At 44.4% G+C, this 23,857-nt stretch overlaps 1 protein-coding gene and 1 non-coding gene across 2 annotated transcripts in view; both read right to left on the bottom strand.

The window, feature by feature from the left end:
• The window catches only part of CLASP1 (cytoplasmic linker associated protein 1), a 268,149-nt gene that overhangs the window by 201,836 nt on the left and 42,456 nt on the right, over positions 1–23,857 (bottom strand). The gene's annotated exons all lie outside the window — the stretch shown is intronic.
• TRNAQ-UUG (transfer RNA glutamine (anticodon UUG)) lies at positions 8,471–8,543 on the bottom strand. The gene has a single exon. It is a non-coding gene; the product is annotated as a tRNA-Gln (tRNA).

Raw genomic sequence — 23,857 nt, 5'->3', positions numbered from 1 at the left:
CCAATTATCCTCTCATCATGCTATGATTAAGCCAAGGAACCCAAAGAGAAATCTAGATTATAAAGAGGTATTAAGAAAGAAAAGAAATACCTACAGAGCCCCGCATAACACCAAGGGTTCAATGATCTACCTTGGCTAAGACACTACAATGTCTCTTTCTTTATGTGACTACCTTAGTCTTCCTTAGATGGGATTGGTAGACTGGAAAAGTTTCGATGGACTAATGAACTTCTAAGAGTTGCAGGCTTTTACATCAGTGAAACAAAAAAGAGAGGAAGATTAAGGCCTTCCTTTTCTTACTATGAAATGTTCACTGAAAGCCAAGAGGGGGAAAGGGCCAGTACAGAAAAGAAGGGTCTGCACACTTGCCCAGAGAAACTTCACGATGTGGAACAGGCTCTTAGGTTCATGGACGAATGGGGACAGGAGAGTGGGCTCATGAAGCCCAGCCGGAAGGGTTCAGGAGCTGTCTCCGCCCAGCAGGGTCAGGAAGCCCCGGGCTCCCTCCCTTGTGGACCCCTGGGGGCAGTCGTGACCAAGGCACACAGACTTAAGAGCCTCGCGGCCCTCACACTGGGCCAGTCTAATCAGATTTTGTTAATGACCCTCAGAAAACTCAAAGTGCCTTTGATGTCAGGTAAGGAACAAGCTGCATTCTAGACAAGTGGAAGGTCAAATGCAAGAAACATTTCTTTAATAAGCATAGCAGCTTTGGCAAAGACGCCCCAGCACTAAGCAAGTCACAGGCCCACAGCCGAAAGAACGGGTTAGTCTACCCGGAGAGAGATTTCTCTAAGATAGATAACTGAGGACTGTTCCCAAATGTCTGGACTTCCTGTTTAGTTCATGGAAATCTCCTAAAATGTAGCAGACATGTCTACTACAGAGAATGTTCTGGAACTGAGCCTTTCTTGATGTCTCAGGGTCACCATTACAGACACAGTCCCTGTGCTGAGCTGAAGTCCAGAGTTCCTTTCCAGGACCAGACAAGGCCCAGCATCACATCCCAGGAAGCCTTCTGTAACTGTCGGGTCCTGCCTTCACTTGCTGCTAGCCCACTGGGGGACATAAACGCTCTCCACAAGTTTTAGTTTGGGACGTGGCAGAGTTTGGAGGGACACAGGTGATAAGTAGCAGCCTTTTAGTGTACTGAGTTGGTATCACATATCCTCTAAGACAGGATTCTAAGAGGCTGGTTCCAGGGTTGGCGGCGGGGGGGTGGGGGGGGGGCGGGGGGATGGGCTGGGAGTGCGGGATGAGCAGTGCACACTGTTATATACAGGATGGATACACAACAAGGTCCCACCGTAGCGCACAGGGAACTCTATGCAATATCCTGGGGAAAACCACAATGGAAAGAATATGAAAAAGAATGTATTTATGTGTATAACGGAATCACTTTGCTGTCCAACAGAAACTAAAACAACATTGCAAATCAACAGTATAGTTGATAAATATAAAATAAAATAAATTAAAAAAATAAAAAAAGTTTGGTTCGTTCCAGGAAAGAAAGAAAAAGAAAGGTTGGTTCCAGGAACCATGGCCAATCTTGTTTTTAAACTGATATCACAGTATTGCACAGGGGTTAAGAATGCAGACTTTGGACCTAGACTGTTCTACTCACTGGCTATTATATTATAACTCTGGGCAAATTACTTCCTCTGTATGCCTCCGTTTCCTCCTCTGTAAAATGGAGATAAACGTGAATATCTCAAAGTTGCTGTTTTAGTTTCAGTTTTAACAACAAAAGGAAAAAAAAAAGCGGTATCCAAGTATCTAAATATCACTAACAATGCAAGGGCTAGTCCCCAAGAAGCCTGTAGCGCATGAGTCCGTCTTTGCCTTCTCTCTCTCTCTCAGACAGGAAATGGACAGTTGACACCATCTCCTTAACAGAGTAAAGGGTCCCCCCTTTCCACTGCTGGCAGCTACAACCACGGCAGCAGGCAGATGAAGGGGGTTTACTGTTTCTTAAAGCTGAGGGCAATCTCCTCCTCTTGGCTGGGAGAGGTTTTCCTTCTCTAAATGAAAAATACTCTGTGGCCACACTTATTCACGCTGAGCGTCTGAGCAACGTGGTAGCGGCCCACATGCCGGGCTGCTCATTTTCTAACAGCTGCAGACAGAATCTAATGACCCTAACGATCCACGGGCTCCCCGCCTGCAGGGCCTCCTCCAGCACAGAGCGGACACAGTGTGCAGGACAGACAGGAAGCCTGTCTTCCCCTGCAAAAGGGGGTGGGGTGTGAAGGCATCAATATTTCTTTCACAGCGTCAAAACTACACTTCACGTTTCTACATTTCCTTCCGTGTGATCTTCTGGAACACTCATGCTTTTTCTAGCTGGACCTTTCTGGCAATGAATTACAATAGAAAATCAAGTTCTTAAATTACTAACAAAGGTTAGGATAGATGCCAAGGAATTCATCCAACCAAAACTCATCTTCCAGATTTATTAGACTGGAAGGAAACAAGGGCTATTCCTGGCTGGTTCCCAGGTGTCCCCTCCCACTGGCTGCTCCCACCTCACTTCACCCTTGTGACAAACAAATGCCACCCATGGGATCTGGAGGCCCATTAGAATCCTCCTGCCTTGCAGGGACCATTTCTATAAATCTGTCCCACAGCTAGTCCTTCTCATAAAACTATACTGTATTAGGATACGACCACAAGAAAGGACGTTGTCTGAGTGATTTTTTTTAAATGACGAGGCAGATTAAACAAAAATACAGAGAAAAAGAAAAAGCCATCTGAAATACAGGCAAGCAGTTGAATGTAATTAAATTTAATAAGCGATTACTATATGCAGGGTCCTCCTGGGCAAGCAAGGGGTTCAGAGACACAAAGACAAATGAAATGTGACCCCTCGGCTGCGAAACATTGATAATATAGCTGAAACAAGTATGCAGACAGCCACAGTTCCAGGCAAAGCCTGGTCTGGCAAAAATAAACTGGGGTCTACGCACCGTGGGCACCAACCGTTGAACAAAGTCACCCCAACTGGGAGAAATCAGCACCGGCTCTACAGACACTGCAGCATTTAAGCTGAGCCTTCAACCATGTAAAGGAGTTTGACAAGGCCAGGAAGAGGCCATCCAGACAGAGGAAAGAGGAGGGGTGGAGAAGGATACCACTGCGGGTCGGGGTGGGGACACTGCAGTGTAGCTGAGGCGTACAGGCAACACGGTAGGAGAAAAATGTTAGAGGGCTTTGAAAACCACGGTCAGCTGTCCAGGCTTTCTTCTGCAGGCAGCAGAGAAGCCAAGAACTCCAAGCAGGGGTGGATGTAACAGCCTGTGTTTTAGCAAGCTTACTTGGCCTGGAGCAGGAGACCCGTCAGAAAGCTACTGCAACAGACCGGGGAAGAGAAAAGCGGTGTCTGGGTCCTAGGTTAGAGGGAGACCGGAATGAAAGGAAAGCCAAAAGTTTGGAAGATACTTCAGATGAAGGAATTGGTGCCATTTTCCTTGTGCTTTTCCACTCTTTTCAAATAGGTGCATATTCTTTTTATTTTTATTTCTTATTGACGTATAGTTGATTTAAATGTTGTGTTAGTTTCACGTATACAGCAAAGTGATTCAGTTATACATATATATGTATCTATTCTTTTTCAGGTTCTTTTCAATTATGGGTTATTACAAAATATTGAGTATAGTTCCCTGTGCTACACTGTAGGTCCTTGTTGATTATCTGTTTTATATACAGCAGTGTGTATATTAATCCCAAACTCCTGATTTATCCCTCCCCCCCTTTCCCCTTTGGTAACCATAAGTTTGCCTTCTATGTCTCTGACTCTATTTCTGTTGTGTAAATAAGTTCATTTGTGTCATTTTTCATATTCTTAAATATGGGGGGAAATACAAAAAGAATTATTTCAGAAAAAAAGCTACTAAAACGTATGGACAGTTGGATTATGCATGTCCGGGGAGTGGGGTACTTGAGACGTAAAGAGTTAAAAATTAACCCCTATGACAGTGTCGGCCATGCCTCAAACCCAACCAGGAACAAAGGAGGAAAGGAAGCAATCTTCTAAGGCTCATCCACCAATTTCTTCTAATCAATTAAAAAAGGAAAAGGGAAAACCAAAGATATTAAATCTAATTCAGGTTCCACTAACCCAGAGCTGGACTGAATTACTCTGCAGTGCTCGTGAAACCACGGTTTTCTAAGCAAAAGACCAATGTAAACAAAGTGACAGTGGGATATGGTTATCAAACCGTTTTCAAGTATATGTTAAGTCATTTGCAAAGTGTCCTTGACAGGTCAAGAATGCATATGCAATAAATTAGTTCTCAATTCTTTAAAACATCTGTGAGATGATGTTACCTCACTATTGGCCCCCAAATTATCGTGGTCTGTACTACTACATTCACTAGAATTAAAAGGAAAGATACCAGGCTTCCCTGGTGGCGCAGTGGTTAAGAATCCGCTTGCCAATGCAGGGGACACAGGTTCAAGCCCTGGTCCGGGAAGATCCCACATGCCCCGGAGTAACGAAGCCCATGCACCACAGCTCCTGAGCCTGCGCTCTACAGCCTGTGCCCCGCAACAAGAGAAGCCACCGCAATAAGAAGCCCATGCAGCGCATTGAAGAGTAGCCCCCGCTCGCCGCAACTAGAGAAAGCCCGCGCGCAGCAACGAAGACCCAACGCAGCCAAAAATAAATAAATAAAATAAATAAATTTATGAAAAAAAAAAGGAAAGATACCATATTTCTTCTTAATATGTAAGTTAATTCCTTCATATTATGTGTGATATTATCCCTATGACCCTACCCGATCACCATAAATCTGAAATGTCAGATTAGGAAACTTTTCAGTTCCAAAACAATGGACACACATAAATGAATACAAATAAAATTAGATAAACCCGAGTAGGACTGTTGGGGTGTTATTAATGCCAATGCCCAATTATGGTATTGTACCACACTTTGGCAAAAGGTAACTATTTGTGAGAAATTAGGCATTGTACAAGGAATCCTGTTGTATTATTTCAGTTGCATGAATCTTTAATATCTCAGTTTTTTAAATGAGGGAATCCTTTGTAATTAAAAACACACACACAACAGTGGGCAGCTCTGTCCTGTGAAACCCTATGTACTTTGGCTGCATCATAGACTAACAAAAAGGGAAGCTTTGGAGCTAAATACTTACAGGTAAAAGCACAGAAATGTTTCATATTCTAAACCTCGGTGACCACAAAGTAAAAGGGAGAAAGTAAGAGAAAACCAGTGAACGATTCCTTGGTCTCCAGCTTTACACACAGTCTTGTGGGGAGAGAAGGCCCGCATCACTGCCGGGTAGCAGTCTCGCAGACGGGAACGAGGCTCAGAGTCAGGCAACCTGTCTAGCCCACAGCCACGTGTTCACACCTCGGTGTAAACATTCACTCCTCCCACTAGAGGAGGGGGGAGGATGTGCAAGGTTAAAGGCTCCCAGACTGACATCATTCAAGCAACAGCATTTCAGGGGCATCGAGATAATAAACCAAGGGTCACGACCTACAGGGCGGCTTCACGTTATGAACTACAAGGAGACACATCAAAACCCCGCCCAACACCAGAAGGTGCAAACTCCCGCCTCCACTGCAAGATGAGTGATGCTACTGAGAGCGGGACACAGGCCAAGGCCAAGGCCAACCCCAAAGCCCTGACAGCCAGGTCTCTGCAACGCAAGGCATTCCACAACCTGGCTTTCCCTTATATTCTTCTCATTTGACTCTCAAAAATTCTCATCGAATACCACAGGCAGAAAAGGTTAGGGGAGTGTTTGTTTATGAGACAAATTTTACTGAACAATTATATTCCAAGGTGTTACAGGTAAAATTACTTAAAACACACACACACACACACACACACACACACACACAGAGAAATTATGACATTAATCATTATGACACTAATCAAATCATCACAAGATAAATTAAGCTGTGATAAATGCTACAAGGGAAAGCTTTGAAGTCATTTAAAATGGTATCTTCTAGTCTGAAGGTTGAGAAATAAGTTCAAAGAGATGAGAGATCAAAATTTATGGAATATAACATATGTAATAAGAAATTCAGCTCTGAAAGGGAAAAAAAAATAGAGCTGTAAAATACAGAGAATTAGCTCTAACACACAAATAAAACGTTGACTACCCGATGCAAGAGGGAAAAAGAGGTGACAGAAAAGAGCAGCGCAGCAGCCCTAGCCCCACACTACACGCACTGTTCTCAGCCAACTGCACGGCCCAGGGTCTCATTGGGGCCTACGGTCCGCCTGAACCATAAAACGTACGGTCCAGGCCGGGTCAAATTCCCACCACAACTTGTACTTGCCCTCGCTAAAGGACACAGGACAGAAAGCCACAGGAAGACAGGACTCCAAGTCGCCAGAGTCAACTCTCAGGACGTCACTAAGAGCTCCTGGAAAACCGCTGGGGAAACCACCGCAGTTGAGAAAATGGCACCTTCCTCAAGTCCCGAGAGCACTTCTCACCTGAGTTTTGTTTTGTTTCACGTTGGGGAATTGGGGGTGGGATGCAGAGCCTCCAGCAGGGATAGCTCTGGGTTATGAGACTCCAAAAGAAAACATAGTCCCTGCTGCCCAGAAGCTCATCGCCGGTGGGGAGCCACAAACAAACAGGCATCTTCCACAGAGTGTGAAACCGGATAAAAGCGCCTCCTTGCTTTTAAGTCTGACGAGGTGTCCCGGGCTCATCTTGGACAATTCCTGCCTAGACCTGGAATCAGCCATCTCTCTAAGGCACCCCAATTCCTTTTACTGGAAAACAGCCCTTTCAAATTGGCTTTGTGCCCTTTTGACATGACTTAAAAGGACTCCCATGGCCAGATATGGGACACCAAGAAGATGCTCAAATGTAATGGACTGAACACAACAAATATGTTTAAATTCATCAGTTATATTAATACTAAAAAGACCCTCTTTGGACATCTCTGGAGGCTGGTAGGCACCAGCTCGTGTTCTGAAAATTGATAAACTGAAGGAAAGAAACTGCCTTTCCTATACTGACTGTATTTCAGAGTAACCAACTAGTTGATGAGGCAAAGTTCTTTATAGAAGAATCACAGTGAATAAATAATAGAATTAAAGGAAATGATAGAATTGGAAAACTGTCCTATTGCCATCTAATGAAATAATCTAGGCAGCAATCATCAATTGCTCCTAAAAACCATTACAAGTGAGAGATGATATAACAGAGGGATCCATGAGGACACCTGAACCCCCTGATCAATCTTGGCATCCCCAGAAGTAGGAATACCAGCCAGTATGGACCGGTGAATGTGACGCAGATGGATGAACACGCCAGCACTGAGGAAGCATTCGTTACTAAGAGAAACACTGAACCTAATCGAGCCTCCAGAATCAGGTCTAGCTATCAGCTTTCCAGACACAGCAGAACATGCCACATGACACCATGACATAAAATGCAATCAGTCAAATCCAGAATAAGGGAGCTTCTACAGAACAAATACTACAGTTCCTTCAACAAATAAATTATATGAATAAAAAGTGGGAAGCAGCTGCATAGCACAGGGAGATCAGCTCGGTGCTTTGTGACGACCTAGAGGAGTGGGATAGGGAGGGTGGGAGGGACGCTCAGAGGGAGGGGATATGGGGATATATGTATACGTATAGCTGATTCACCTTGTTGTACAACAGAAACTAACACAACGTTGTAAAGCAATTATATTCCAATAAAGATATTTTTTTAAAAAAGGTGAGGGGGGTGGGGAGAGAAACATCAATTTTAACAAAAATTTAAATGTAACACAGGACATCATTTGGATACGATTCCAAAGAAATCAACTGTAAAAAGACAATTTTGAAACAGAGGGTAACTGAACTTAGAGTAGTTACTAGATGATATTAAGGAATTTTGAGTAATTTTGTTGGGTGTGATAATGTCACTGTAGGTACTTTTTTTTTTTGGGTACATTTTTTAAGTCCTTATTTATTCAAGATACGTATTGAAATATTTACAGGTAAAATGATAATACTTGTGGAATGTGCTTTAAAACACTCCAGGGGGAGAAAAGTGGAGGAAGGACAGATGAAACAGGAATGGTAGAGTGCTAATAGCTGTTGAAGCTGGATGATGGGATGTGGGATTCACTGCTTTATTCTCTTTACTTTTATGCATATTGGAAGGAAACCCACGACAAAAGGCTGGGGGAAAATACAGCCCTTACGCATGAATACTCATCACAACGTTGTTTAAATGGTGAAAATGTGCAAACAACCTAAATCTCTATCAATAGGAGACTGACTGATTAGGTAAATCATTACACACACACAAAAAGGAATTAACACGAGGCCATAGACACAACCATATTTTATCCCCCCAAAAATTCTACTAACTTTTTACACTGAGTAAAACAAAGCAACAAACACACAACAGGCCTTTGAACAGCATGTATAGCATAATCTTTTTTTTTTTTTGGCCACGACGCGCGGCTTGCAGGATCTCATTTCCCTGACCAGGGATCGAACCCGGGGCCCCCGCAGTCAAAGTGCGGAGTCCTAACCACTAAACCGCCAGGGAATTCCCTGTATAATATAATTCTAATGTGATACATGCACAAGAAAATGCCCAGATGTTCACCAAGATGCGGGCATCTCTGGGAGGTGATACACTGGGTGTCACTGCTCTTCGGGAACTTCTGAAGGCATTCACTCATACAACTGTAATTTTTTAAAGGGGAGGGGGCAGTGAATGTTTATTTTATTTTTATTTTTTGTTTTATTTTGATGTGGACCATTTTTAAAGTCTTTATTGAATTTGTTACAGTGTTGCTTCTGTTTTATGTTTTGGTTTTTTGGCCGCAAGGCATGTGGCTCTTAGGTCCCCGACCAGGGATCGAACCTGCACCCCCTGCATTGGAAGGTGAAGTCTTAACCACTGGACCGCCAGAGAAGTCCCTCTTTATTTTTAGTTTCCCAAATTTAAAACAGGGTTGAAAATATGGTTCTTATGGTGCTTAAATGGCATAAAATATGGAAAGCAATTATCACAAGATCTGTCATATAACTAGACATTCAAAATTGTTAGAGGTCTTCTTTTTTTTCCCCCATTTGAAAACCACAATAAAGCAACTGCTTCTTAAAACAAACAAAAAAACCCTCATTTTTTCAAGTCCAAAGCCCACCTACTTCCCTTCTCTTCCTTCATTCAGTTATTTATTGACACCTAATACATGTTTGTTTCATTTTAAAGTTTAAAACAGAGGCAGTCTTCACTAATACATCCCCATAATGCTCCTCCTGAAACAGATCTTTTAAGTATGGTATTATCATGTCCAAAGATTTTGTCTTCTCATAGCAGCATTTTAGATGGGACTGATCATTTAATCACATGGATTTTTTTAAACTCTCATGTCAAATGCCTCTGAAAATTCAGCCTTAACCCAGGCTTCTCTGGGAGAACTAGGCTACTCTGTAATTTACTACTAAGAGGACTAAAGGGGTTGGTGGGACACAGATGGGACTCCTTCACACATGGAATCCCTTCTTTTTTTAAAAATGGAGACATCACCTCAATGGTGAAAAACTGAAACCACTTCCACTAAGATCAGGAACAAGACAAGGCTGCCCACTCTCACCACTATTATTCAACATAGTTTTGGAAGTTTTAGCCACAGCAATCAGAGAAGAAAAAGAAATAAAAAGAATCCAAATCAGAAAAGAAGAAGTAAAGCTGTCACTGTTTGCAGATGACATGATACTATACATAGAGAATCCTAAAGATGCTACCAGAAAACTACTAGAGCTAATCAATGAATTTGGTAAAGTAGCAGGATACAAAATTAATGCACAGAAATCTCTTGCATTCTTATACACTAATAATGAAAAATCTGAAAGTGAAATTAAGAAAACACTCCCATTTACCATTGCAACAAAAAGAATAAAGTATCTAGGGATAAACCTACCTAAGGAGACAAAAGACCTGTATGCAGAAAATTATAAGACACTGATGAAAGAAATTAAAGATGATACAAATAGATGGAGAGATATACCATGTTCTTGGATTGGAAGAATCAACATTGTGAAAATGACTCTACTACCCAAAGCAATCTACAGATTCAGTGCAATCCCTTTCAAACTACCACTGGCATTTTTCACAGAACTAGAACAAAAAATTTCACAACTTGTATGGAAACACAAAAGACCCCGAATAGCCAAAGCAATCTTGAGGAAGAAAAACGGAGCTGGAGGAATCAGGCTCCCTGACTTCAGACTATACTACAAAGCTACAGTCATCAAGACAGTATGGTACTGGCACAAAAACAGAAATATAGATCAATGGAACAGGATAGAAAGCCCAGAGATAAACCCACGCACATATGGTCACCTTATCTTTGAAAAGGAGGCAAGAATATACAGTGGAGAAAAGACAGCCTCTTCAATAAGTGGTGCTGGGAAAACTGGACAGCTACATGTAAAAGAATGAAATTAGAATACTCCCTAACACCAGACACAAAAATAAACTCAAAATGGATTAAAGACCTAAATGTAAGGCCAGACACCATCAAACTCTTAGAGGAAAACATAGGCAGAACACTCTATGACATAAATCACAGCAAGATCCTTTTTGACCCACCTCCTAGAGAAATGGAAATAAAAACAAAAATAAACAAATGGGACCTAATGAAACTTAAAAGCTTTTGCACAGCAAAGGAAACCATAAACAAGATGAAAAGACAACCCTCAGAATGGGAGAAAATATTTGCAAATGAAGCAACTGACAAAGAATTAATCTCCCAAACATACAAGCAACTCATGCAGCTCAATATCAAAAAAACAAACAACCCAATCCAAAAATGGGCAAAAGACCTAAATAGACATTTCTCCAAAGAAGATATACAGATTGCCAACAAATACATGACAGAATGTTCAACATCATTCATCATTAGAGAAATGCAAATCAAAACTACAATGAGATATCATCTCACACCGGTCAGAATGGCCATCATCAAAAAATCTACAAACAATAAATGCTGGAGAGGGTGTGGAGAAAAGGGAACCCTCTCGCACTGTTGGTGGGAATGTAAATTGATACAGCCACTATGGAGAACAGTAAGGAGGTTCCTTAAAACACTACAAATAGAACTACCATACGACCCAGCAATCCCACTACTGGGCATATACCCTGAGAAAACCATAATTCAAAAAGAGTCATGTACCAAAATGTTCATTGCAGCTCTATTTACAATAGCCAGGACATGGAAGCAACCTAAGTGTCCATCAACAGATGAATGGATAAAGAAGATGTGGCACATATATACAATGTAATATTACTCAGCCATAAAAAGGAACGAAACTGAGTTATTTGTAGTGAGGTGGATGGACCTAGAGACTGTCATACAGAGTGAAGTAAGTCAGAAAGAGAAAAACAAATACTGTATGCTAACACATATATATGGAATCTAAAAAGAAAAAAAAAATGGTCAGAAGAACCTAGAGGCAAGACGGGAATAAAGATGCAGACCTACTAGAGAATTGACTTGAGGACACGGGGAGGGGGAAGGGTAAGCTGTGACAAAGTGAGATAGTGGCATGGACATATATACACTACCAAATGTAAAATAGATAGCTAGTGGGAAGCAGCCGCATAGCACAGGGAGATCAGCTCGGTGCTTTGTGACCGCCTAGAGGGGTGGGATAGGGAGGGTGCGAGGGAGGGAGATGCAAGAGGGAGGAGATATGGGGATATACGTATATGTATAGCTGACTCACTTTGTTATAAAGCAGAAACTAACACACCATTGTAAAGCAATTATACTCCAATAAAGATGTTTAGAAAAAAAAAAAATGGAGACATCATTCGCATACCATAGAATTCACCCTTTTAAAATGTGCAGTTCAGTGATTGTCAGTGTCTGCACAAGGCCGCACAACAGCCACCACTATCTAAGTCCAGAACACCCTCGCCACCCAGAAGAACCCCGTCACCCGTCAGCACTCACTCCCCATTGCCCCCACCCCACCTCCTCCCTCAGACCCTGGCAATCACTAAAGCCATTATAATTGTTACCAAGGCTGTTTTGTTAGGGAAGCGGACAGGAAGAGGCAATACGTTCCTTCACGGCAAAGGATCCCCACTCTAACGGCTTGAGATATATAAAGAACGTGCTTCAACTCCACGCGTACGCATTGGTGAAGATAAATCAGCATTTTCCTCTTGAATTAATCCTCCTTTTACTATAAAGCAGGAATCAAATCACACAGCCAGCACTGGCTTCCTCTCACTGCCCCGCTGATCAAGTCTGAACATGTGGCCATGGCATATTTCACAATCTTCTTTATCAAAATTCTGAGGCGAAAACAAAATAAAATCCAGCAATCGCCACAAAAAGATAAATGTAAAAGAAAAGGCGGGGGGGGGCTTCCCTGGTGGCGCAGTGGTTGAGAATCTGCCTGCCAATGCAGGGGACACGGGTTCGAGCCCTGGTCTGGGAAGATCCCACATGCCGCGGAGCAACTAGGCCCATGAGCCACAATTACTGAGCCTGCGCGTCTGGAGCCTGTGCTCCGCAACAAGAGAGGCCGCGATAGTGAGAGGCCCGCGCACCGCGATGAAGAGTGGCCCCCGCTTGCCGCAACTGGAGAAAGCCCTCGCACAGAAACGAAGACCCAACACGGCCATAAATAAATAAATAAATAAATAAAAATTAAAAAAGAAAAAAAAAAGAAAAGGGGGAGTAAACTAAATCATCAAGATAAGCTAAATTCATACCAATGTTTGCCCACTTAGCCAGCAAAACTTATCAAAACAGTTCCTGTGTTGAACACATAACAGATTTTCTACAGATTTTTTTTCATCTTTTTCGAGCAATTAGATGAAAATTGATGACAAAAAAGTAGGGCTGACATAGTTGAATATGCTGAGTGGATTCGTGACCCTAACTGCACTACTGCTTGCGTATCAGTCATATTTTAAAAGTTACTTAACTGTAACCGTAATTCCAAGAGAGTAATTAAGGAACCGTTTTAAGCTACCAGGGACCCTCCTTAATTTCGGATGTGCAACTGTGCGCCTACCAAAGGCATTGCTTTTTTGCAACAAGTCTGACTTCTGCAGCAGACAGCATGCATGGTACGTCATCCCTCTCACTTCCTGACCAATATCGTCTCAAAAGCAGCTGAAGAAGAAAATTCTTTAATTTCTGTTTATAAAAATAACAAATGCCGGGCTTCCCTGGTGGCGCAGTGGTTGAGAATCTGCCTGCCAATGCAGGGGACACGGGTTCGAGCCCTCGTCTGGGAAGATCCCACATGCCGCGGAGCAACGGGGCCCGTGAGCCACAATTACTGAGCCTGCGCGTCTGGAGCCTGTGCTCCGCAACGGGAGAGACCGCGATAGTGAGAGGCCCGCGCACCGCGATGAAGAGTGGCCCCCGCTTGCCGCAACTAGAGAAAGCCCTCGCAGAGAAACGAAGATCCAACACAGCCATAAATAAATAAATAAATAAATAAATAAAATTTTAAAAATAAATAAAATAACAAATGCCTACTGTGAAACATTTAGAAACTACAGGAACATAGAAAGAAAAACTATCATCTATAATTTCCCGATATAGATTAATAACATTCAGATTTTCACACAGCTCCTTCTAGATCATTTTTTCTACACTTGTGCACAGTTGAGACCTTGCTCTATATAAATTTTGCTCCTGCCTTTTTCACTTTACATCATCCCATCAGCGTTTCCCCACTGAAAAGTCTTTATAGACTATCCTTGAGCGGAGTACACCATCTTCCTGATAAACGGGTGGAAATACACACACGTATCTCATATTCTCCTAATGCTGGGTATTTGAGATTTTCCCAACTTGAAAGCCACGATTTCTAGTTTCAAATGACTTTTTATTCACCATGCACACATTTCTTTCATGTGCACGCACATCCCGTGCACAAAGGTCACACACTTTCATTTCGGTTCCAAAGGACTGGGTTATTTTCAAGTTATTGTGATGCAGAGTCACTGCCAAAACCCACATTCCTGTCTGAGAAAAAATATCACCCATATCATTAGGACTCTGGAGGGAACAAACAATGGGCCGTAAATTCTTTAAACCACTTACAAATGAAAGGCCATGCCCTCAGTCACAAAGCGTTCTCTTCTACCCTAAGCTTGCATCAGAGCCGTCCCTTGACCTCTAGCACCAAGAATGTGGGGAGGGAAGATTCATTTTGTCTGTGTCACTTGGGCAACGGCTATCTTACGGAGCTGACCTTGAATTTCACCCTTGGACGTGCTCCTCAGGCAGACCAGCGTCTCACAAAGGTTACTGCAGAGTCAAGGGGCCACTTCAGGAAGAAGGCTGCCGCACCCCAAGCCGAGCCTGCAGGCAGCCAAGCCCTCAGGACAGCAGGTCAGCAGGTCAGCACGTAAAGAAGAAGCAAGACACCAGGGCCCGCTTTCAACTACTGACCCAGCCAAATAAATGCAAGCCAAAACTTCCAGCTCTTTATCGCAGTTCAAGCGCACATTACTTTTTAAAATTAACAGGACTTCCCTGGTGGCGCAGTGGTTAAGAATCCGCCTGCCAGTGCAGGGGACACGGGTTCGAGCCCTGGTCCGGTAAGATCCCACATGCCGCGGAACAACTAAGCCCGTGCGCCACAACTACTGAGCCTGCGCTCTAGAGCCCGTGAGCCACAACTACTGAGCCCGCGAGCCACAATTACTGGGCCCGTGTGCCACAACTACTGAAGCCCGCGCACCTAGAACCCATGCTCTAGGCACTACCTGTGGACACCAAGCCGTTTCCCAGCCACTGTGACGAGACCCTGTGGTGCTCCCCTCCCTCCTGTCTCACAAGCACCTGCTGAACTTACCCCCTGAACAAGGTGGATTCAGCCTCAAAGCTTTCTGAGGCTGAATGAGGGACGTAAAGGCCTTGCCACCCTACAAACGTCCAGTAAATTCCAGTCCTGTGCTCTGTGCCCTAGAGGACATTGCCTAAACTTGAGGAGTCTCTGGGCTAACCAACCTCTGGGAAGTGGGGTAAGAACGACGCATAGGAAAACCTACTACTATCTGTGACACGTGGCAGGAGGTCGAATACCTGGTGACTCTGTTCATGACGTTCAGACAGTTCCTTTTCCACAACCTCCCTCACCAGTTACTCATTTCGGCAAAATACGCACAGCAAACACCTCTAACGCACTTTTAACTCTACTCAAGCAAAACCATCTTCCTCTTCTAGAGCCCCACCCTAGTGCCCATCAGGCTACTGTCTCCCCACCCAAGCCCTGTCCCGCTCCTGCTCACAGGTGTTCTCTTTTGTTCTTGACTGTGATCAGTTCTGTGCTCATCTGAGGAGGGAAAGAGGGAGGGAAGAAGGAAAGAGCCCACAACCCATCTTAGTACACATGTTAATGCACGGAGAGGCCGGAGCCAGTAAACTTGCACCCAGTGCCCTGTAGAGACACACGGCAAAGCTCCCTCAACTACAGTCTCCTGAAACAAGGCTGCTTTGTAACCAGACTGCTTCTTCCCCTGTGGCCTCTCTTTCTGCCGCTGTTTGGTTGTTCTGTGACCATTTAAACCCCTAACGGGCAACCAAAGGCAAGTGGTGACAGTGCTGGACCAACCAGAGAGAAATGGAGAAAGATTATCACAGCGGGTGCTGTAAACGCATCATAAAGCCAGCAAGCCTGCAGCACCGTGCACCCGTCAAGCACTGCCTGCGTACGAACTCTTTCGCCCTCACAACAACCCTGAGACGGATACTGTCCCCATTTTACAGATGAAAAACTGAGACCCAGAGAGGTTAAGTAACCTAGCCAGGATCACACAGCCAGTGAGAGGGGGAGTAAGGGAAGAAGCATGCCCTCTAACCCTAGCAGTCTGGCCCCAGATTCCAGGCTCTAAACGTTTCCATTAGGAATTATGTATTTTACCGAACTGGAGCCGCCTTCGAAGAAAAAGGGGGAAAAAGTACCAACCAGGAACTGTTGAGCGGAAGCCGCAACATCACAAAGGGCTTCCTAAACATCTCTGCAGCCTGGAAGCATTTGCCAGCAAGTGACAAAAACAACAGCCAGAGCAGAGGCAGGCCATGGTTCCAGAGGATGTGAAAGCAATCGCCAAAACAGGGTTCTAGATCACGGCTCCACAGAGACTGAGCGCGGAAGCTTGCCTGGGTCAGTGTTCCATTCCTAGAGGTGCACCGCCGCCCTAAACCAGAAGGACCTCGTTTGGGGGCTGGCAAAAGAAACAGACCAATTTTTTCTATAGAAAGGGATCAAGATCTCAGTCTGTAAAAATAAATCCTTCTAGCAGATGCAAACTATTACACAGAGAATGGATAAACAACAAGGTCCTACTGTAGAGCACAGGGGACTCTAGTCAATACCCTGTGATAGACCATAAGGGAAAAGAATGTATATAACTGAGTCATTTTGCTGTACAGCAGAAACTAGTACAACACTGTAAATCAACTATACTTGAATAAAATAAACTTTAAAAAATAAAATAAAATTTTTAACAATGGGCCTCAAAAAACAAATCCTTCTCCCAAGGCACTCGAGGTCTCTCTTCAGAGCATCTTCTAGATGGCTTCCTGTTCCGCCACCTTCAACCTGTTGGCTCCACTCGCTCCGTTATTAATGAGAACACCGGCAGAAATGCATCTCTAATACGAACAAAGCTGACCTGTGTAGAGAACTAACAGTGTTGAGGGCCCGAAGTCTCCTTAAAAAAGAAAGAAGTTTTTTTTTAATGCCAGATGTTACAAAAGAAATTTCCAACACTGAAATACTTAATGCAGTAGTAATGTGAACATTCTCTTTTCCCTTAAATGCTCCCCTCCCGCTTAAAAGCACTCCATTAATAGTGTGGCACATGCCATACCAGATTTTTCCTTGGAATTCTAGCACCAAATGCCAGTGTTTTTACGGTATTTTATGGTAGTCTTTCTGTATTTGAAAAACGTGAAGTCTGACTCATTTATGCACTGAGGTACATGGAGAGTTAAAGCACAGATGTTAAAGCAAAATATAAGCCCCTATGTACATCAGTGATGCGTATACATAAGGTTTTCTTGAACTCAACTATGTTCAATAAGCATTTAAGAAAAACAAAGTCCCCGTATATCAGCTATCCTCGGTGTGTGGCATGTCCCCACTGTGCCCACATCCCCTGTGCTGTGGGGCCCTGGGAGTCTAAACCACCCCATTCATTTTACATGTGGGCTGTGGCCCACACACAGCCAGCCAGGAGCAGCCCCCCCGGCGCTGGGCTGGGCGCATGTCTGCCACTGGCCCCCAGGCAACACTCACTGGGAAGCGCACTGCCTTTCGCCCACCTGCTCTGAACACACTTCTCTCAAAGCAGCATGACTAGGCAGGAAGGCTGACTCTGACTAAAGTAAGTCGTCCTAGGGAAGAGAAGGTCTGGACGAGAGAACAGCCCTGGAGCTGCAGGGAAGGAGAGCAGGAGTCTAGCCCCTGACACAGGGGAGCGGCCCAGACCCGGGAAGGGTGGAAAGCAGGCCTGGAGCCGTCCCCTTCCTGGTCCCCTTCCTGATCCCCGACGGCATCCAAATCAATCTCCTGAACATCACATCAGCCCTCCCCTCCTAATTGTAAAGCTACTCCATTTGGGAGCTCCGACATAAGTGAAAGGCCCAAACTGGCTCTCAGAAAAATGGAAGTGATAAATAAACGTAAGAGGCTCAATTTCACTCGTGTTAACTGGCGTTTCCTTAGTTACAACAAGACACCCAGGAATGGTTTTAACCAGACAGGCAAACGGTGAGCAAATGCACATCTGAAACGTTAAAAACCAGCCTGTGACTCTGTATGTGCATCGATACATAAGTGATCCAGACTTCAGATGTTTAAACTACGGAAAGAGTGGCATTATACCCCTAAAAACACCGGCATTTTGGTACTAGAATTACAAACACTAGTGTAATAACCACCAAGAATAAATAAGTTCTCAGCTTAAAGGGGCTGGGAAAGATGGAAAAGCTCTCACTTGATGACACAGCAAAAAGCCCACATAATGCAGGGTCATCAGAGGAGAGAAGCGAGGCACAGGCACAGGTACCAGGCCAGCCCCAGAGCGCGGGGCACCTCTGGGCGCCGACTCCTGAGCACGAGGAACAGGGGCCAACGGTGCCCCAAATCCACACCAGCGAGTACAACAGCTGCACTGCCAGCCTGGGCCTTCCACGGGGGCCCTGCAGCCTCTCAAGCGATCTGAGCTATGAGGTCCTCACTGCCCACAGCGCCCCCAGCCAAGCCCTCTTTCTCCTAGGGGAACCGTCCCACCTCCTCCAGCCCCCGACGTGCAGGGCTCTGAGAGAGGCCACCACTTCCTTGCGGCGCCGCACCTGCCTGGCCACAGCGAGTGGGCCAAAGACTTGGCGGCATGTCTCACTCCCAGCTGGGAGAATAGAGACTCTTGTCCCGGTGACGGGGCCGCAAGATGTGAGGTGGGACCATGGTGGCCACGAGGGCAGTGCTGAAGGGAGAGTCCAGAAGCCAATGGCCGGACAGAGCAGACGCCCCCCAAGGCCCCACGCGCTCTCCACGGTAAACCCCGGCCCCAGCCAGGGGTCTGCCCCAATGATGCCCTCTCTGTCTTGAACTGGTTTGAACTGAGTTACTGCTCAATACAAAGTCCATCTGAATTCCTCACCACAAGCAGAAAGGTTAATATCAATCCTTTTCCTCACAAAGCTGTTTTTTAAAAAACACTCCTTAGGTCAGGCTACAATTATACGAAGAATCAAGTAAGATCAGACACATATCCTCACTGTCCCACAAAAACAAAGTGACTTTATTCAGTATCTCCCATCTTTGCCCAGTTAAGATGTGCTGATATTTAGGTTCTACTAGATGGGAAAGCACTTGGAAAAAGGAAAGGAACATTCCAAAAAAATGGATTATGGTGGGTGTTTTCCTCACAACTCTCTTATTCATTCTGTGGGGTTTTTTTTAACAAAAGCTAATGGGAATAAATAACAACAAATAGAGAGACCCCACTTCTTTAATCCACTTCAGGGTAGACTCTGTCAAGTTATCAGGCCTCCCTCCCCCTGACTACTGACATCCCCTACTCTGCTAATGTTTAAGATGGCCCAGACAGAACCTATTTGCGTCAGTCATTTAAGGGGGAAATGAGATGAACAAAAATTAAATTATTTACTTTATATCCTCTGAAGATTTGTTTTTATCTGAAAGGTCAGAAGCAGAAGAAACGTTCTCCAACACTGCTCCTAGCAACACAGAGACATCTTTTGCCCAGCAAAAAGGAGAAACATTCGGAGAAATAATAACACCCAGGACCCAGGAACGGTACGAAGGCACTCACACAGCACCGGTGGGTGGGCAATATGGCCTGCTCGGATGCAACACTTCAACCCTTCAGAACTTCCAGCGCAGAGACACACAAGAGGGCAATACACGCGTATGTTCAAGGATGCTCAGTGCAAAAAACTAGAAACAGCCTAGGTGTTGGCAACCAAGTATGGATAAAGAAATGACAGCTAAAAACTCACAGAAGAAAACAACACATTAAAGCTACGCTAAACCGTCCTAGTCCACACCACCCACATCAGCACCCAGAGCTGCTGGTCCTTCAATGGCTTCCACTGCCCCTCCAGTCAGTTCCCAGGTCCTGCTAAGGTGCCAGAGGGCAGTCACTCCCTACGGTCCCCTCCAGGCTCCTCCACCTGGGACTCTAGCTCCGCCTCACTCATGAAGGACCCGCCTCACTCGTGTAGGACAGGCCGCTTATGTCAAAACATCACCTCTATTAATGACGCCTGCCACACGGGTCCTTTGTGTAGTCACCGGTCCTTTGTGTAGTCACCGAGCCATCTCCCTTCTCCCATCCAAAAAAGGCCCAAAGGCCATCTCTCCCACAAAGCCTTTAATAAGGATGATTAAACACAGAAATTCCTACCCGCCATCAGGCCTGGCACCAAGCACTTCCTCCTCATCTATAACCCCATCCACACGGTCCACAATGGACAGCCCTCTTTGCCCCTACCCCAAATACCCTGTGAAAATCAGCTATAGCCAGATAATTCCTCTAGGCCAACCTCCCTTTCTCTATTTCAAGCCACTTTCATCCAATTTCTCTGGATTCTTTGCCGTGGTCCTTGTCACAGACTCTCCCTCTACTTAACCTGTTAAAAAGATAACTCAGGGACTTCCCTGGTGGTCCAGTGGGTAAGACTCCACGCTTGCAAGACGGGGGCCTGGGTTCAATCCCTGGTTGGGGAACTAGGTCCTGCATGCGTGCCGCAACTAAAGATCCCACGTGCCGCAACTAAGACCTGGCACAGCCAAATAAATAAATAAATAAATAAAATTTTTTTTTTTTTTTTTTTTTTTTTTTAAAGATAACTCAGTGGGGTCGGCTAGCTCTTGGTTAGCTTTTCAGCCTGGATGCCATCTGACAATTTCCCCTTAGCCCAAAACTCTAGCTGGTGAATTCTGTCTACAGGAACAGCTGAATAACCTGTGTCTCAGTACCAAAAAGGGACGGAAGGGGCAGGGCACAACCTTTGAAAGAATGACGTAGCCCGAGGGCATGACATAAACTGATTAGAACCAAATGGGTCCAAGATGGCGGACAAGTCGACTTCCACTAGACCTTGAGCCTCAGTATACGCTCACTGTAACACATCAGCCAGCTAAATGACACACCCACAGGCATCATGACAGTTTCAAGGCCGACCAAAAGGGTCCAAAAGTGGGCACTGGCCCAATTCCTAGAAATTCCCACTCCGTCCTGAAATAGCTGGAATACTCCTCCCACTCATTAGCCTATGAAATTACCCAGCCCTATAAAAACTGACAACCCCATACCCTGGTGCCTTTCTCACCTTCTGACTTGGCCCACACTCTGTCTGGGGAGTGTGTGTTTCTCTCTAAATAAATCCACTTCTTATCTATCACTTTGTCTCTCACTGAATTCTTTCTGCGATGAGACATCAAGAACCTGAGCTTCATTAAGTCCTGAAACCAGGTGTGTGATCTCAGTTGGAAGACCGTGGGATTTGGCCGGGTTTGAGTCCGGCCTCGTGGGTTCAAGTCCCAATCACGCTTTTGGCCGGGTTCAAGTCCCAGCCACGTGGATTCAAGTGGGTTTAGGCTGGGTTAGAATCCCAGCACATGGGTTCAAGTCCCAATCTGAGGTGCACGGTTTCAATACTGTCTTCTGTTTCATCTGTTTTCCATGCTCTCCTTTTTTCCCCCTCATGCAAAGTGTCCTTTAATACCCTGCTAAATCCAGGAAGGCATTTTGTTGTTATTTACCTTTCTATATTCCTTTCACAGTTGTTAAAAAAGGGTATAGGTAACCATCTCTCCATTTCTATTTTGGCTGCTAGGAAGCCCAGAGCTCAAACCAAACTTCACCACATTATGTTCACAAATTATTAGGTTGCCTTAAATTCTTTACAAATATAAATGTACCTAAATAAGACTAAATTTAAATATTTTCTTCTTTCATCACAGTAGTTCCTTTTGGGAATAACTATCAAAATATACACTTAATTCCTGCTATACAAATAGATAAAGGTTATACATTTCAAAAATATACGGAGCCAACTAATAAATGGAGAAGAAATGATGGAATCAGAAAATCACCCTTGGGGGATTCCCTGGCGGTCCAGGGGTTAGGACTCTGCGCTCTCACCGCTGAGGGCCCAGGTTTCATCCCTGGTCAGGTGGTCAGGGAACTACGATCCCACAAGCCTCGCAGCATGGTCAAAAAAAAAAAAAAAAAAAAAAGAAAGAAAAGAAAATCACCCTTTGGCATCCAAATAAAGGATCATCAATGGATACTAAAGCTAGTAGGTTACAGTTTGATGACAAACAGGATATTTACAGTCTCAAAATATCTCCCCACAAGCTACCTACTAATCATAAAAGGAAAAAATATCGACTTTTGGAAGCAACCCGGCAAACACCTCTTTCACCAAGTGGGACAAAGAGATACCACGTGCCTCCTGATGTGATACACCGATCACTTCCATGGTATCCTGCCAAAACGCATAACCTTAACCCAATCCTGAGAAGCAGCCACCGAGCTCAAATGGAGGGGCTATACAAAACAAACGGCCTAGCATTAAGCCAAGAAAGACAAGGACAGACTGGTGATGAACTGCTCCAGATCAAAGGAGACCGTACAGGTGAGAACAAAATGTAGCCTGTGAGCCTGGACTGCATGTGGACCAGAAAATTTTTTTTCTTTTGCTATAAAGGACATTAGTAGGACAACAGGTAAAATATGAATAAGGTTCACAGACTGGATATTAGTACTCTATCAATCCTAATCCTGCTCTAGATACCTGTGTAAGACTACGTAAGTGAACGCCCATGTTTTTAGGAAACATGAATATTTAGGAGAAACAGAGCACGTGTCTTACAACTCACAAACGATAATAAAATGCACATACAGAGAAGGTAAAACAAGTGGTGAAGTATTGCCACTGGGGTCTGAATGAAACACATGGAAATTTTTTGCACTGGTATGTTGGCTTTGGGTTTATTTATTTGTTTTGTGAGGTATAATGACATTAGTTTCAGGTGTACAACATAATGATTCGATATCTGTACATGTTGCAAAATGATCATCACAATAAGTCTAGTTAACATCCATCACCATACATAGTTACAGGAAGTTTCTTTTGTGATGGGAACTTGTAAGATTTGCTCTCTCACCAACTTTCGACTACACGATACCCGCTGCATGCCCCAGGACTTAATTTGGAGCTGGAAGTCTGTGCCTTTTGAGCCTCCACCCATCTCGCCCAAGGCCCGACCCTTGCCTGTGGCAACCAACCACCTGTGAGCTTCGTTTGTGTTCTGTTTTGTTTAGATTCCACATATAAGATCATACAGGGTGTGTCTTTTCCTGTCTGACTTAGCTCACTTAGCATAGTGTCCTCAAGGTCCAACCATGTCACAAATGGCATTATTTCATTCTTTTTCATGGTGGAATAATATTCCATTGTGTGCGTGCGTGTGTGTGTGTGTGTGTGTGTATACACACCACATCTTCTTTGTCCATTCATCGATTTTTTTTTTTTTTTTTAATTATTTATTTATTTATTTTTGGCTGTGTTGGGTCTATCGTTTCTGTGCGAGAGCTTTCTCCAGTTGCGGCAAGCGGGGGCCACTCTTCATCGCGGTGCGCGGGCCTCTCACTATCGCGGCCTTTCTTGTTGTGGAGCACAGGCTCCAGATGCGCAGGCTCAGTAGTTGCGGCTCACGGGCCTAGTTGCTCCGCTGCATGTGGGATCTTCCCGGACCAGGGCTCGAACCCGTGTCCCCTGAATTGGCAGGCAGACTCTCAACCACTACGCCAACAGGGAAGCCCCATTCATCGATTGATGGACACTTAGGCTGCTTCCATATCTTGGCTATAGTAAATAATGCTTCTTTGCACTGTTTTGTGAAACTTCCCTGTAGGTCTGAGTATTTTCCAAAATAAAAACTTTAAAAAGTATATACTGTCATGATTCTATTAGGACCAGCCAAAGAACTGTTTTAAATACACTGATCTTAAATAATTTTGGTTTTTTATTAAAGTACAAAATGAGTTGTGTATCTCTCACTCAGGACCCGGCCTCCTAAAGTCATCACCGGTAGCTGTGGGCTATGTCCTTACACTCTTTTGCTCTGATAAATATGCTATAAATATTGTCCCAACGTTATAAAGGAAGCCGTACTGCATGGATGCGGATGTGGGCTCGAAGGTCAGACTGTCCAGATTAAAATAACTTTCTAGTTATATAACCCTGGGCAAGTTGCTTCACTGCTCTTTTCCCAGCTGTAGAACGGGACCAATCCCAGGGCTTATCACGGGGTACCTGCCTCACAATT

This window comes from Eubalaena glacialis, chromosome 1 (genome assembly GCF_028564815.1).
Source record: "Eubalaena glacialis isolate mEubGla1 chromosome 1, mEubGla1.1.hap2.+ XY, whole genome shotgun sequence".
NCBI lineage: Eukaryota > Metazoa > Chordata > Mammalia > Artiodactyla > Balaenidae > Eubalaena > Eubalaena glacialis.
The sequence above is the reverse complement of the archived record's forward strand: the minus strand, read 5'-3'. Positions and strand labels throughout refer to the sequence as shown.